Source organism: Achroia grisella, unplaced genomic scaffold (assembly GCF_030625045.1).
Source record: "Achroia grisella isolate CSIRO2021 unplaced genomic scaffold, CSIRO_AGI_Agris_v1 utg359, whole genome shotgun sequence".
NCBI lineage: Eukaryota > Metazoa > Arthropoda > Insecta > Lepidoptera > Pyralidae > Achroia > Achroia grisella.
In genome coordinates this window covers 911,439-925,783 of record NW_026712817.1, presented here as the reverse complement: position 1 = coordinate 925,783, position 14,345 = coordinate 911,439, and positions in this window count along the sequence as shown.

Genomic DNA, 14,345 nt, shown 5'->3' with positions numbered 1-14,345 from the left:
GAAGTTTTTATTAGTTAGTCCTTTGTGTAGGAACACTATTATGTTAAATAGGTATTATATATGTAAATATATTCATTTATTCTTTTTGGAGTTCCTTGCCCGAGTAGACAACGAAACAATTTTTAGATAGATACTTTATATTATAGATTTTTAAGAATAAAATAATGAAAACGTTTTTTGGTCAAATAATGAGTAATTTTATAAAATTACTATAAAATTTACAGAAAATGATATTTGAATGTTATTAATAATATATAGTCTATTCATTTTTATACACGTATTTATATCGTCGAGAATTAAACCAACAACCCAGTAAGGCGGTGTGATACATTGCTAAATTATCCGAGAAAATCAAATATCACATAAACTAATAGTCTCTATAGTAAGCAGTATAATAATATGATATTAGTAATAAAATACTAGGATCCTCCTTACTAGCCAGTTTAATATTAAAACAATCTAGTGAAAGAAAGAAGGATAAAAATAAGTACAAAAAACATTTTGGTTACGAACAGCAATCTTATATATTCTGTGGTTTGGATAAGTTACAAAGTCACGTCTAGTAAATATGTGGCTTGGAAGAAAAACAATATGCACGAGTTACCTACCAAGCGAGATCGTGTACTCTTAAATTAAACATTGCTTAAACTGTAATACTGAAAGAGATAGATTTATTATATAAAAATATACTTACTAGCATTAGATTGTTTTTTTAAAACCGAAAATTTACTTACTACTCCTTAATGCCATATGACAATTCTACAAGTTAACCATTAGGTAAAAACAGAAGCCACTGAAGAGATAATAAATAAGAGAAATGGATGATTACACTGTATAAATGCCTTCCGTATACGTGAATTTTCCAAGTGTATAAAATAAAAAAAGGTTTAAAACCGTATTTATACAATATATAATTAATAAACTAATATAACTCTATATTTATTTCAATTTATTACATACTACTCGCGAATTTTTATGACTATAAACGTTTTATCGACCTCGATAAAATGTTAGTTGTGATTTTTTTATGCGCATCACTACGACCATTTCATTGTCAGGTTCACACAACCTCAGCCGATAACAGCGATAACGAAAGCGGAACTTGCAGGTTGTCATCCGTCAATAATACATGGGTTGGTATTCACGAAATATTTCCATACAATGCCAAATGAGACACAAAATAGGGTGAGTATGTTTATGATCTTAATAATATTATAAAAGCGAAAGTTTGTGAGTATGGATGTTTGTTTTATTACATGATGTCAAAAAGTAAAAGGCTTAAATGTTTTATATCAAAAATGTTGTATATTGATATGGTTATATTTTTTATTGAAATGTCCTACACCCTTTGCAATATTTTGATTTTGTCTATTACTTCGCCACTTGACTGAAAATATAAATGTTGAAAATGAAAAATGAAAAATTTTTTTTTGCATTACACTCATATTCATTGTCATTTATTATTTTTAATATATTTTTTTGTATATTTTATTTATAAATATGTCCCAATATGTTACTAATGCCATGGTATATTACTACAAATGAGTGAAAATCTGATTGCAGTTTTTACTTGGTCAAGTGTACACACATCCATACTATCTTGTGCCACTTATATTTATTAATAAGATAATATACGCATCTATATATATTTTAAAAATCAATATATATATAACAAATCAGTAATTTATCTCCGTTCATAAAAACACCCATACACGACAACCTAGCCAGATTCTCCTAAGGCGCCACAAACTTAAGAGAGACGATCCCACATAAACACAGTTAACAAATATAATAAAAGAAGAATTTTTAAAAATAAGTAGACTTAATACAAGCTAAAAACGTTATTTTTCTATATAAATTAAACAGTTATCGACTGGTATGAGGAGATAAATTTTAAAACACTAATATTGCTATTTAAAAATAGGGGTTGATGGTAGAGACATGAAAGGTTAGAATTATATTATATGTTGGTGGTTTTAAAATATATAACATCCGCAACTGAGTCGGCAAACGTTGTTTTGCCTTAAAATCGAAAAAAAAAAAATTGATTTCCTGGACTACATGCCTACACATTTATATTAAAATATATAGATGTTGGCCGATTCTCAACCTATTCCCGATACGCTAAAAAAATTTCATTTTGAATCGGTTACTAATATTATAAACGGGAAGATTGGAAGATGGATGTATGGATGTTTGAGAATTTTGTATATAAGATATAAAAAATCGTGTTGGCTATCCTTAACACTTAGGGGAATGAAAAATAGTTTATATGCTATTTTCTTTATTCTCAGACGTAATATATGAGAAAACATAATAACTCTTATTTATTCACTTATTATATATACAAAATATCATAACAATTGGTCAAGCCGTTTTCGAGGAGTTTTATTACATGATGTCCAGTGTAAGGAATAATACAGCTATGACAATATATATTTGTATGACAATACAACTTTGTAAATGTTTTATATCAAAAATACGATAAGGTATTGTCGTTTATTGTATTACGAGTATATATTGAAATGGTATAAAGTTTTTTTTCCTAAATCTCCTACACCCTTTGAAATATTTTGATTTAGTCTATTACTTCGCCAGCTAGACTACAGTAACTTTTGCTAATTAGAATAAAAGCTTTATTCATTTCAATAAAATATATACGCATATACCAATATAGATACATATTTGGCTCTAGATACAAAAATATTTAGGCCCGAATATGTATGTATATTTTCTAAAAGGTAAATTACTATATCATGACTGAGTTATATTCATTGTCATTTATTATTTTTAACATATTTTTTGTATATTTAATATTTATAAATATGTCCCAATAGTTAGTAAGCCATGGTCATCCTACAGTAATGAGTGAATATTGATTGCACTTTACTTGGTCAAGTGTATACATAATTGGAACTATCTTGTGCCATTTACCTATTTATCCAAAGGCTTAGTACTAATCATACTTGACACGATATCATTACAACAATCAATAATTTACATAACAAACTAGAGTCATTTACTCTCCGTTCATAATAAACACCCATAACTTCTTCTTCATCCTAGCTGCTTCCTGTTAAGGGGGTCGGCTTTCCCTATCTTGAAGCGTCGTGCATTTCGATGACATTAAAAAACACAGTTAACAAATATAATAAAAACAACAATTTGGTTTAACTTATCTATGACTTAATACAAGGATAAAAAACACAAGGTTTCCTAACAACTAATCTAATTATCAGCAGATTAATATGAGTCAAAAACCTTATCATAAACGACCTTAGTTTTAAAAATAAAAAGACGGAACTGCAATTGCGGAAAAGTTGTCTGTTTGTTTTGTATGGCGGCGATAACTCCGCAACTGAGGTCGAGGCAAGGCCTGCCTGCAGTCGAGCCTCACCCGCATTGATTTCCTTCAACATACATGCCTACATATTTATATTAATTATATATAGAGATTTTAAATGCCCATAATAACAATATTCCCGAAGGAATAAAAAAAAAGCATTTTTGCTAATATGTTACTAATATTATAAACGCGGAAGATTGTGAGTGTAGATGGATGTTTGTTATTCTTTCACGCAAAAATTACTTAATGGATTTTAATGAAACTTTACAATAACATAGCTTATACATCAGAATAGCATATATTACACGTGTGTGAAACGATGGGCATAGCTGGTTATAAAATTTAACTTGAAATAAATTGTATCACGGATGGAAAAGGCTATATCTCATAAAATTATTGTTTTTTTTATTTAAACCCAAATAAAAATATACATTATGTATTTTCTTCAGCTCAAGTGAAGTCGAAATAATTCACTAGAGTTATGCGATTTGTAATTTTCGTATAATATAACTATCTATTATTATGTATGGCTGTACCAACAGTTTAAAAACAACACACAATTGGAAACTTATAAAGGCAAGTTGTATTAATTAATTTTTCAGAAATTCAGAAACAATATACAGTGTGGTCAAAATTTGAAATGATTCAGTTATAGAATTTTGTTGGCAAATACAAAACCTACACATATTTTGTAACGTAACATACACTGTACTTTTCATATCAATTTTATAAAAAACTTTAATCATGAACAAAATTTATAGTCAATTACCTCTTCAGAATAACGACGCCCTAAGGACAATAAAGTTATTGCCTACAAATTATATAACAATCGTTTACGCAATCCAGTGAGTGAATCCTTACTTTCAGTTTATGTAGTGTATTCAATAATTGACCTTATATATATGGGGAATAAATTTGAAAGCACTTTGTTGGTTTACATAAGGTACTGTTCAGATCCATATTATTAAAACAAAAATACTAAAGTCATCCTTATTTTTATGCATATAATAAATATTTAATTCGGAAATTGTTTTTCTCATAGTTTTTTTTATACTACCAATTACAGTTTAGAAATAAATAGTAAGCGTTACCAATTCATCTGATTGCCATAAATATAACTTTTGCAAGTATCTTGTCCCTAGTTTTTTTATATGATTTATTTTTATTATTTATATGATTTATTATTAACTTTTTTATAGTTCAATTTTAGTTAGTTGTTGTTGATTTTTTAATAACCTCAAAGGCCTTCCTAATAATAAGGATATATTATATATGAAATTAAATATGTTTTTATGCAATTGGAATAAATATTAAATAATTAGATGAGGAAGTTCTGATGATAAGTGGCAACCGTATTTTGTACTCATAAACAAAAAGCAAAAAAGCACGACCGACATTATAGCTTTTGACACCATTCGGTGTTATTCCTCAAGATTAAGAGGTTATGTCACTGTAATTTCTCAGCAGTGTCGCGTCAAATAACTAAATACAACTTATAAAGCAAAGTCCTTCTCGGACAACGGTAGTTGTAGTAGTAGGCGACTTTGTATAAAATAAATTATAAATATGTAATAAGAAAATTAAAAAAGAAATAAAGCTTTGTAAAATTTTTTTGTAGTATTTATTTACAATTTATCACTACAGCTAAGGGTAGATCATAGTGTGATCAAAGTGTACAGTATTATATTCATAAAGATTTGTGATTTTTTTATTCCTCCAATGGACTAAAAATGAATGTTCCTTCCCGTCGGTGAGACAGGTCGGTAAGGAATACTCTCATAATAATCATGCGCGTGCGCATCAAGGCGATGCGCGCGCAGACTACAAACATTACGGACAAATGTGGTACACTGTCAGGGCTAAGGACGTTGAAGCATTTAGGACAATGTCAAATATGCATCGCGGCATTGTCTCTTGTTGAACTTAAGTATGTTAATTGCTTACGGATCAATGCGTACTGCCAACTTTCAAATTAATTTAAAATGGTACTCCATTATTAAGTCAATTGCCTGTAAAATAGACTGTCCTTCTGAAATTCTGAAACATATATATAACAGGTATGAAATATTTTTTTTTACTAAGATAGGTGTTATCTCGTTACTAACAAATTGGACTATGTTCTTTGACAATAATAAATTATTATTATTATATATTCGCCACCTGCCCTGACTTCGCGTAACGTATGTAGGATTTTTTTTTATTTATTTAACTTCAATGCACACAATATACAAAATATAGTAAAGTACATTTAGCGGACTTATATATATGCGGCAGCATTTTATATTTTTTAAACATAATACGAGTAATTAGTTAATTCTTCATGAAGTAGATCTTTTTAGATTAAAGATTTTTTAACCTCCAAATAGTGTAATGTGTTACAAAATTAATGCGTCTATCGGAGTTAATATGTGCGTTTGTTTATGGTATCATAGCTCCAAAACGAATGTATCAATTTTGATAAGGTTTTTTATGGTAGAAAGTCGATATGGTCGGGATAGTTCTTATATATAATGTATAAAAATGTATTCAGATGCTTGACAACTAATGGATGAAGTAATTTGCTTTTTATGGCGGGAGTTTAATAAATTTTAATTTAATTGTACGTGCCAAGTTTATCCATTACATGAAAAGGTACAAAAAGATAAACCTTTTTTCATGATATAAGTTCAGAAGAGTATCAGAGGATGTAATGAACAGAAACTGAGTAATGAGCAGAACTTAGTTCATCAAGAGAGCAGCCCTCTTCATAAACATGAAAGTTAAGTACCTCCTTCAGATTATATGAAAATTATACGTTCATATTTCAGAAAAATAGAAGAGTAAGTAATGCATTCGTGGAATTTTTATTTTACTAACTGGTAATTATTTAGTAAAATGTCCTGTATATATTCTTATAAAAATTAGATATCTTCACAGTACCTAGTATCTGTGCAATCATGCAGAATGAGAGTTATTTTTAAATCATTAAAGTGAGTAACAAATTTACGATTTATCTGATGGTAAATGGTAACCATTCCGGAGCACTATGATGTCATGTCTATGTACTCTGTAATTTTAGTTAAAATCTAAAAGCGCAACTTAAGAAGCAAGCAATAGGCAACTGAAATAGGTGAGATTCAGGAAGCATCTGAAGTTTGAAAGTGAGATGCAATCCAATTTATACAAAGTCTTATTAGTAAAAGTTGTAGATTAATATATGCTGTGTATTTAACACATACATATTCTCCTAAGTATATAATAATATTATAAAGAGGACAAATTTGATTGTTTGTTTGCATTGAAATAGAGTCTGAAATACAAACCAATTCTTTTGACAAAAAGTTATCCCCGATGAATTATAGTCGATAGAATATTTTCAAAAATCGAAACAAAGACCCTTATAAATGATTCAATAATGTAATCCAACGTGTGAAAAATATATCAAAAAAAATCCTTATTTCTGCGGATAATATATAACATTGGAATAGACTTCAGGAAATGACAATCAATATTGAAAGATGTGTGTGTGTATTACAATACATATTAATTGTAATTTTTGTTAAGTACCTTAGCGAAGCCGGACCAGACAGTTAGTCCTGATATAATCAATTGAATACAATGTAATCTTGTTTTATACCAGCGTTTAAACAACTGCATGCACCTACACTTTTTACCCAGACGGTCGAAACTCTGTCCAAACTATACTCCGAGAGCAGGTTCATTTTTATCGATAATTTCCATGCTTGACAACAAAACTCTTGTGTTTATTTAAAATTATAATTCAACTTCGTGTATATATCAGTTTTGGCTGCGCCTAATACGGAAAGCGATTCATCAATGTTATGCTTTTGCGATTTACACACAACAATATATGTTTTTTTTTATAGCGGCCTTATTACCAAAGTTATAAGGGTTGTTTTCAATAAAAACTTATTAGGTGACTGCATAATTTTTATGGTAATATTATGAGCTCGATTCGATGGACCTTTTCTTTCGGTATCACTGCGGAACAAAGAAATGTTAACGGCAGGTGAATCCTGTATTTTATATTAGCTAAAGTTTTTGTATTCATAAATACATTGGAGCAGTTAAACACTACAGAGACAATGTGTACAAACTACAATACAGATATTAAACATATATATAATATATTATAAATATACTTTCGCGACTGTTAGTACAACAGAAATTATTGGTATTTTAACAGATTTAATTTTGACGTTTTTTGCTAGTAGTTCTATTGTTTAAACTTCTGTATATTGTTTTATATTATGTATATTATTTAAATGTAGAGATTTAATCAAATAATAATTATATTAGCACATTGATTGAAAAAAAAGTATAATCCATCACATTTAAAATAAGTATTGTTGCTAAGTAACAGTTTGTATGTACAAATGGTTTATATTTACAATAATCTTAATCATATTTAATATCTCTATCAGGTTTAACTGATAGAGATATTTAGATTCTGATTAGTAGTAATTAAATAAAATATTTAAAAAAATACTAATTTAATTTGACGTATTTACGCATACTTAATATTGAAAGAAAAAAGTAAGATACTGCTTCCTAGTTTATTTTCAGATGGATGGTAGGAACACAGAAGTATTGGGAACTAAATAAGATCAAAACGTGGTAATCATCCGGTTAGTCTTTGAAATTTATTACATACAAAGAAATTTGTAGGTTATATTAAGATGGATTTACACTGAAAGACAACTGGTAAAGTGTGTGTTGCCCACGGAGACAAAACGTCCCGTATAAATATTTAAAACATATTTTTTTACTGACTAAAGGGTATGTTATTCTAACCTGATATATATTGCATATTATGTTAATATATCCAAACTTACAAAATTAGTAGGATCAGTGTGAATCCGGGGCAGACCACTAGTAAGAAAAATAAACGTATCAATAGATATAAAGTTACAGATGTTTAAAATAACTTCCGACTGGTTGTAATCTTATACACATAGGCACGTCACTGAATTCCAAAATATTGTAAAAAATTCAATTGTAATTCAAAATATTCAAGTTAACATTTATTAATGCCATTGATGTCATAGCACTACATAGATACATAAAATAAAAATTGGCCAAGAGCGTGTCGATCGCGCGAGATGGTTGTTCCGTATGCCAAACAGAAATGATCAGAATATTTTTTTTATATTTATTATAATAAATGTGTGCCACCTGCTTTATTTTTAGTAATACTCTCTTTCTTAAGGTTGTCTGGAAGAGATTGCGTTAGCGATAAGACCGCCTTCTGTATGTATCTACTTTTAATATTTTATTAGTAAATAAAGTTTTACTGAGGTACTCACCTCAGTCTCACTTATCTCAGCCGCCAAGTATCTTGTTTTGTAAGTTGGGTTTCGGTTGTGGGATGAAATATGGCAGTCATATTTCAGGGTACGGAAGCATGCCCTTAGTTTCCAGAAATGGTTACTATATATTAGCGGTAAAATTAGCGATTAAATTAGCGGATCTGAATAAATTTTGCGCTGTATATCACAAAATTTACATACATGGTCGTATTTACTATATAACCGGTTACCACCTTTTATCAATTAGAATATCTGCTTGTTTACATTCCAGTTATAATACATATAGAAAAAGTAATTTTCAAATTAAATAAAAAACAGTTTCTAAAGAGGATATTTGGCAGCTAAATAGACGACCTATATAATTTTATAAAAAGTCTACTTTTAATTAATCAACCTATCTTTTTAATGCCTCACAACGCAGTTTATAAATCAGGCTATACTGGGCAGCTGAAATAGGTAAGACAGGGGTACCCATATATGAAATATCGCGCATTTCTATATCTCTGATAGATAATGCGAGTGTTAAGGCTATTTTCGTATACCGTTTTCCTATTTTGCAAGAGAACCCTAATATATGAACACGTAACATACTTTTGGTGTACCGTTAAAGCCACGGAAGTCAGAGATGGAGTGTACGTAATAATGCCAATATTTCATCTTACAGAGGAAATGGAATCTCTTTTGTGCTAATGGCGAATTCTTTTTGAATGCGCAGCTAACGCTGAATAGAATTGTTATAGTATCATATCTAAGTATTTAGATAATGTTGACAAGTATCTAAGTTTCATGTAATATACTATTTTTATGTATTACTGCGGTCGCCCAAAATTTTTAAATATATTTGTTAATATTTTTTGTCGCCTATAAATGATTATTATACTATATACTTCTATGTGCGTGTGTGTCAAATATTTGGTACTGTGTTTAATTTATTTTAATACATAAACACATAGGTTTAGGTGGTAAATTTCATGGTCCTCTGTCTGTGCAATTTTTCTAAAAAGAGGAAGCAAAAGCTTCATGCATTAATATAACGATTACACCCAACGTCGTCTGTATAAACTTTTATCCCTTATTTCTCCCCTTCCAAATTATTTTTCTAGACAAAAGTTAGTTCTATGTCCGTCCTCATGGTACAATCTAACTTCATATGTAATTTTATTAAATTCTGTTCTGACTTTTAAACGCAAAACTTACTTTAAAAATTTATATTCGTATATAAAGAACCGATATCAGAAAATTTGATGCCTATATTTGACTGCAGTTTTGAAACTTCATTAGGCAGATTTCAAACTCTGACCGCTGTGCTCATAAGTTTCTAAAGCTGAAAAGTTTTCACTTTTAAAGTACAGTCATCCGACAATTGAAGCTAAAAAGTTTTCGTTTTTTCATCCGACAGATTTTTTTATATACGAATTACGAATTCTGGTCATCGCCATCACACTAGACAGTCTGTTCCATGAGGATGCTATATATTATTAAAAAAAATGTAATTTGTCTATTTAACCACTGCATATTATAGCGATTTATGATGACCGTCTTTGAATGATTACATTTTAAATATAAGATGTACTGTACAAGAGTTATTAACTATGTTGTATAAAATATAGAGTACATTAAAATGTAATGACAAAAAGTGGATGCACGCTGCACTGATTGATGAGCTATTTCATGTTGTAATTATGACTCGTGTTTACAGCAGAAATCACTACGTGAATGAAATAATACGCAATTACGGAAATTCAATAATTATTATATTTTATAATAATAATAAAACTAAAATTAAGACAAGCAGAAAAATTCTAATTGTATTATTGAATAATAATATTACAACCCTGGATAATTCACACCGTCATCTAGTCCCAAGGTAAGTAGAGCTTGTTTTATGGGTATGTTTTTTCTTTTTCTTGCTTTTCTTTTATTTGTTACTAGCTGCACATGCGACATCGTCCGCTTGTCATTTAACTTTATTTTTGTAAAATAAAAGTAGCCCAAGTTACTCCTTAATGCATCAGCTACCCGCCAAAAAAAGTGCTGTCAAAATCGGTCCATCCATTTCAGAGATTAGCCGGAACAAACAGACAAAAATTGAAAAAAATGTTATTTTGGTGTATGTACCGTATTTATATGCATGTAGTCAAAACGGTTATTTCAATGTTATAAACAGACTCACCAATTTTATTTATTTGTATAGATAATAGAAGGTAATCCTCATCGATACCTTAGCCAAGTGTAGGAAAGGTAGCGGATTATAAGAAAGTAACTACCGAAGAAGTCAGAAATATCCTAGTAATGCGGCAGGCATTTAGTGTCGTGGGTTTTTGTAACAGATATGCTTTAGCAGGATAAATATTTAGTGTTTGCAGACTATTTATGAGTGTGTTGTGTATGTAAGTAGAGGAGAGTGCAATAATAATAATTATTATTATTTTTACCACTAGAGTGAAATGTTAACCAGAGCTATCACCGATGAGTCACCTTGCGGATTCTCGTAAGTGTTGTTGCATGCGTGCATTAAATTTATTGATTTCAAAACTGGATCACAACAATGTTGCGTTTATGTAATGATTCTTTTATGTTATAGCAAGCAGCATTATTGGTAAACAAGTTGAAGGCAGTTACCGATACCTGTAGACATAAGTAGTGGATGAATAAATAAGTAGCTGTCATATAGCACAGTGCCCTCTATTTATAACTATAAATACTTTTACTTTAGATTACATTAATTACCCGATCCCGCTTCGCTAAGAGAAACTGACACCATCATCTTCGCTTTTCAGAAAACATGTAATCGATTAAAGGGGGATTCACCCATGGAAGGAATTACCAGTAGTGGGTATGTTTCCTATCAGATGAACTTCAAATATTGAAGTCTACTTGGTTGATTACCAAATTGGTATTGACTTGACTTCATCCTTAATCTATCGTTCTGTTGCGAAAGATGTGTGGTAATACGTGTGGTTATCCATTAAAAATTTGGATATTTTTTATATAAAGAATTTTTATTTTTATTTTTCTATTCTATTTCTATTTGTGTGCCAAATTTAATCAAATTAATATAAAAAAAATAAAAAATTAACATTAAAAAAAAATAAAAATTTTGTTTCTTGGTGATATCGTTTTTAGTATTGTTGGTGATTACTCAGTATATATACTATATTGCAGTCTAAACTTTTGTACGTGCAAGCGTGCCTGCATCGTGTACCTACTAAGTCGAATGCGGTTTCACCGCCTCTCAAATAGGTCATAAAATTTAATGACATTCCGCCGATCGCATTCTCCACAGAAACGCAATTTTTGCGATCCACTCGATCACCACTTTATAATTCTTAAGGGGCGTTTCGATCATTCAGGCTGGGTTTTTCTAATTTCTACTGAGAATACACAATTGACAGTCCACACAATGGTATTGAAGTAATCTATTAACAAGCACATAGAATTAGGTATAAACGACACGGTAGGGGTTTAATGCGTAGTGTTGATAAATATAGTGAAATACAAAAGTAAAATATGTATATATATTTGATAACAGTAAAAGGCTCACAACAACCTGTCAACAGCAAAACTTCCGAACAATTGTAGACACCGAATACACTTTCTAAATATATATAATTCTAATCGCATTGTCTTCTATTGACTACATATAAATTTATCAACAAAAGTTCCAATAGACACACAGTAAAACGGTCTACATACGACTCCACATATAATTAGAGGTAATACTGGAACAATGGAGGTAAAATTGGATGCTGTGAACAAACAGATTGATATGAAATCGATCCGATTACGCTACTCACGAGACAACAACGCTTCTTAGGGGATAATTGCTCCTAATGATTCGTCTACACACGAGACGAACTAGGGAACAATCCAGGGCACTCCCCTGCTATTCCAAACTTGTTCCTGATTTTAGGGCCGTATATGGACTATTTTATTTTAGTTTAAAACAAATAAAGGAAATTTAGGGTACTTGATTACCGCTCGCATTCTATAAAATAAACACTAATGCTACCTACATCTGTTTCTTTTATGTTTATTTTAGTTTCCGATATAACAGAATTACAATTTTTTTTACAATCTGTCGTGTTTCAACAGACTTATGAATCGCTCGTTCTCTGACGCTTCATAATTTAGAATGTGACATAAAAATGTATTACCCTCTTACCTACATACAGCTTAAACCCTTATTTATACAAATATTTGTGTTTTAGTGTTGGATATCTCATTTATCGAGCAATGCTATAGGCTATATAATATCACGCTACAACCTCAGAAGCAATGCTGCAATGAAAAATATAGCAAAACTGGGTGAAATGCGATACAGTCGAAATATTTGTGTATTATTGGTTGTCAATAAAAAGTATTTCTTTCTTTTACATAAAACCCTTACCAATTCATTAGTTTATAAGGACTCTCTCTTTAGATTGTACACGAATAGTGTACTAAAACTTGCTCCTACAGTAATTTCGCTTTCAACTACCACTCAACAATAACTTAGCAAAATCCTCATTCCTTAATAATGTGTACGACGCAGGTTCCCTTTACGATTTAGTCACGCCACACCTTAATTTTCATTCGTGTCAGATAATTACACTGCATTGTCTACGAACTAGCTACTAATATAAGTGGCGGCAAAATTCCGAAAAAAAGAACTCGTCGAATCGCACTACGGGAACCGGAGCTTATCTAAATTGTCCTGTAATTATTTTAAACGTTTTAACTTAATATTTCAGGTGAAACGGCGGCTGCTTATTTTTATCGATATGGTAACTTGAATTATGAAATAATAGAGCTTATGTTACGGAAGGTGTAAGATTTAACGGTAATCTTCTTTTATTTATCTTTATATATATAAACTTATCGCTATATATATCAACGTATGTCAAAGAGGACTAGAGAGAAGCATGCTTAATATTAAAAAATCAGACAAAATAAGACACACCAGGATTAGAGGGATAACTAAAGCAATTAATGCTAAGAGATATGCAAAGAAGCTCAAATGGAAATGGGCAATCGCGAAACAGACCAGAGATGGACAACGCAAGGAACTTTATGGAGCGGACCACCAGGCGAGAGAAGTAAAGGAAGACCTTTGACTCGCTGGGAGGATGATATCAAACGAGTAGCTGGCTCAAACTGGACATTAGTAGCACAAAACAGAGACAAATGAACATCTTTGGAGGAGGCCTTTACCCAAAGTAGGGTTCTTGATAACTAAATATATGTAAATATACAAATACATATAGTAAATAATAATAATAATAAAAATACTTGAATAATTATAAATTAACAAATAGTGGTAAATATATATTTCTAAGTTACTAACACCATAAATTTGTAATAAGCAAGAAATAAAAAGGCTTTTTTAATTTTAATTTAATTTTAATATATATAAACTTATGAGGAGACCAAAACTGTATGTTCATGTGTTAACATTTCATATAAAAATAGCTGAAGGAATTAGTATGAAATTTTCAGAGAAAATATGGTTAAGTAGAGATCAACATAAATCGTAATTCTATACAAAAGGTAATGTAGTAGTAAGGTATAATAGGTTTGGTACAATATAAAAAGGTAATCAATGTACTAAAGAAAGCTTAGAAAAATACGTGCTAGAGAGATAATAGAGAAATAATTATTTTTATTTTTCAATACTATTTTGATATGTATGTATTGTTTATCTAGTGGTT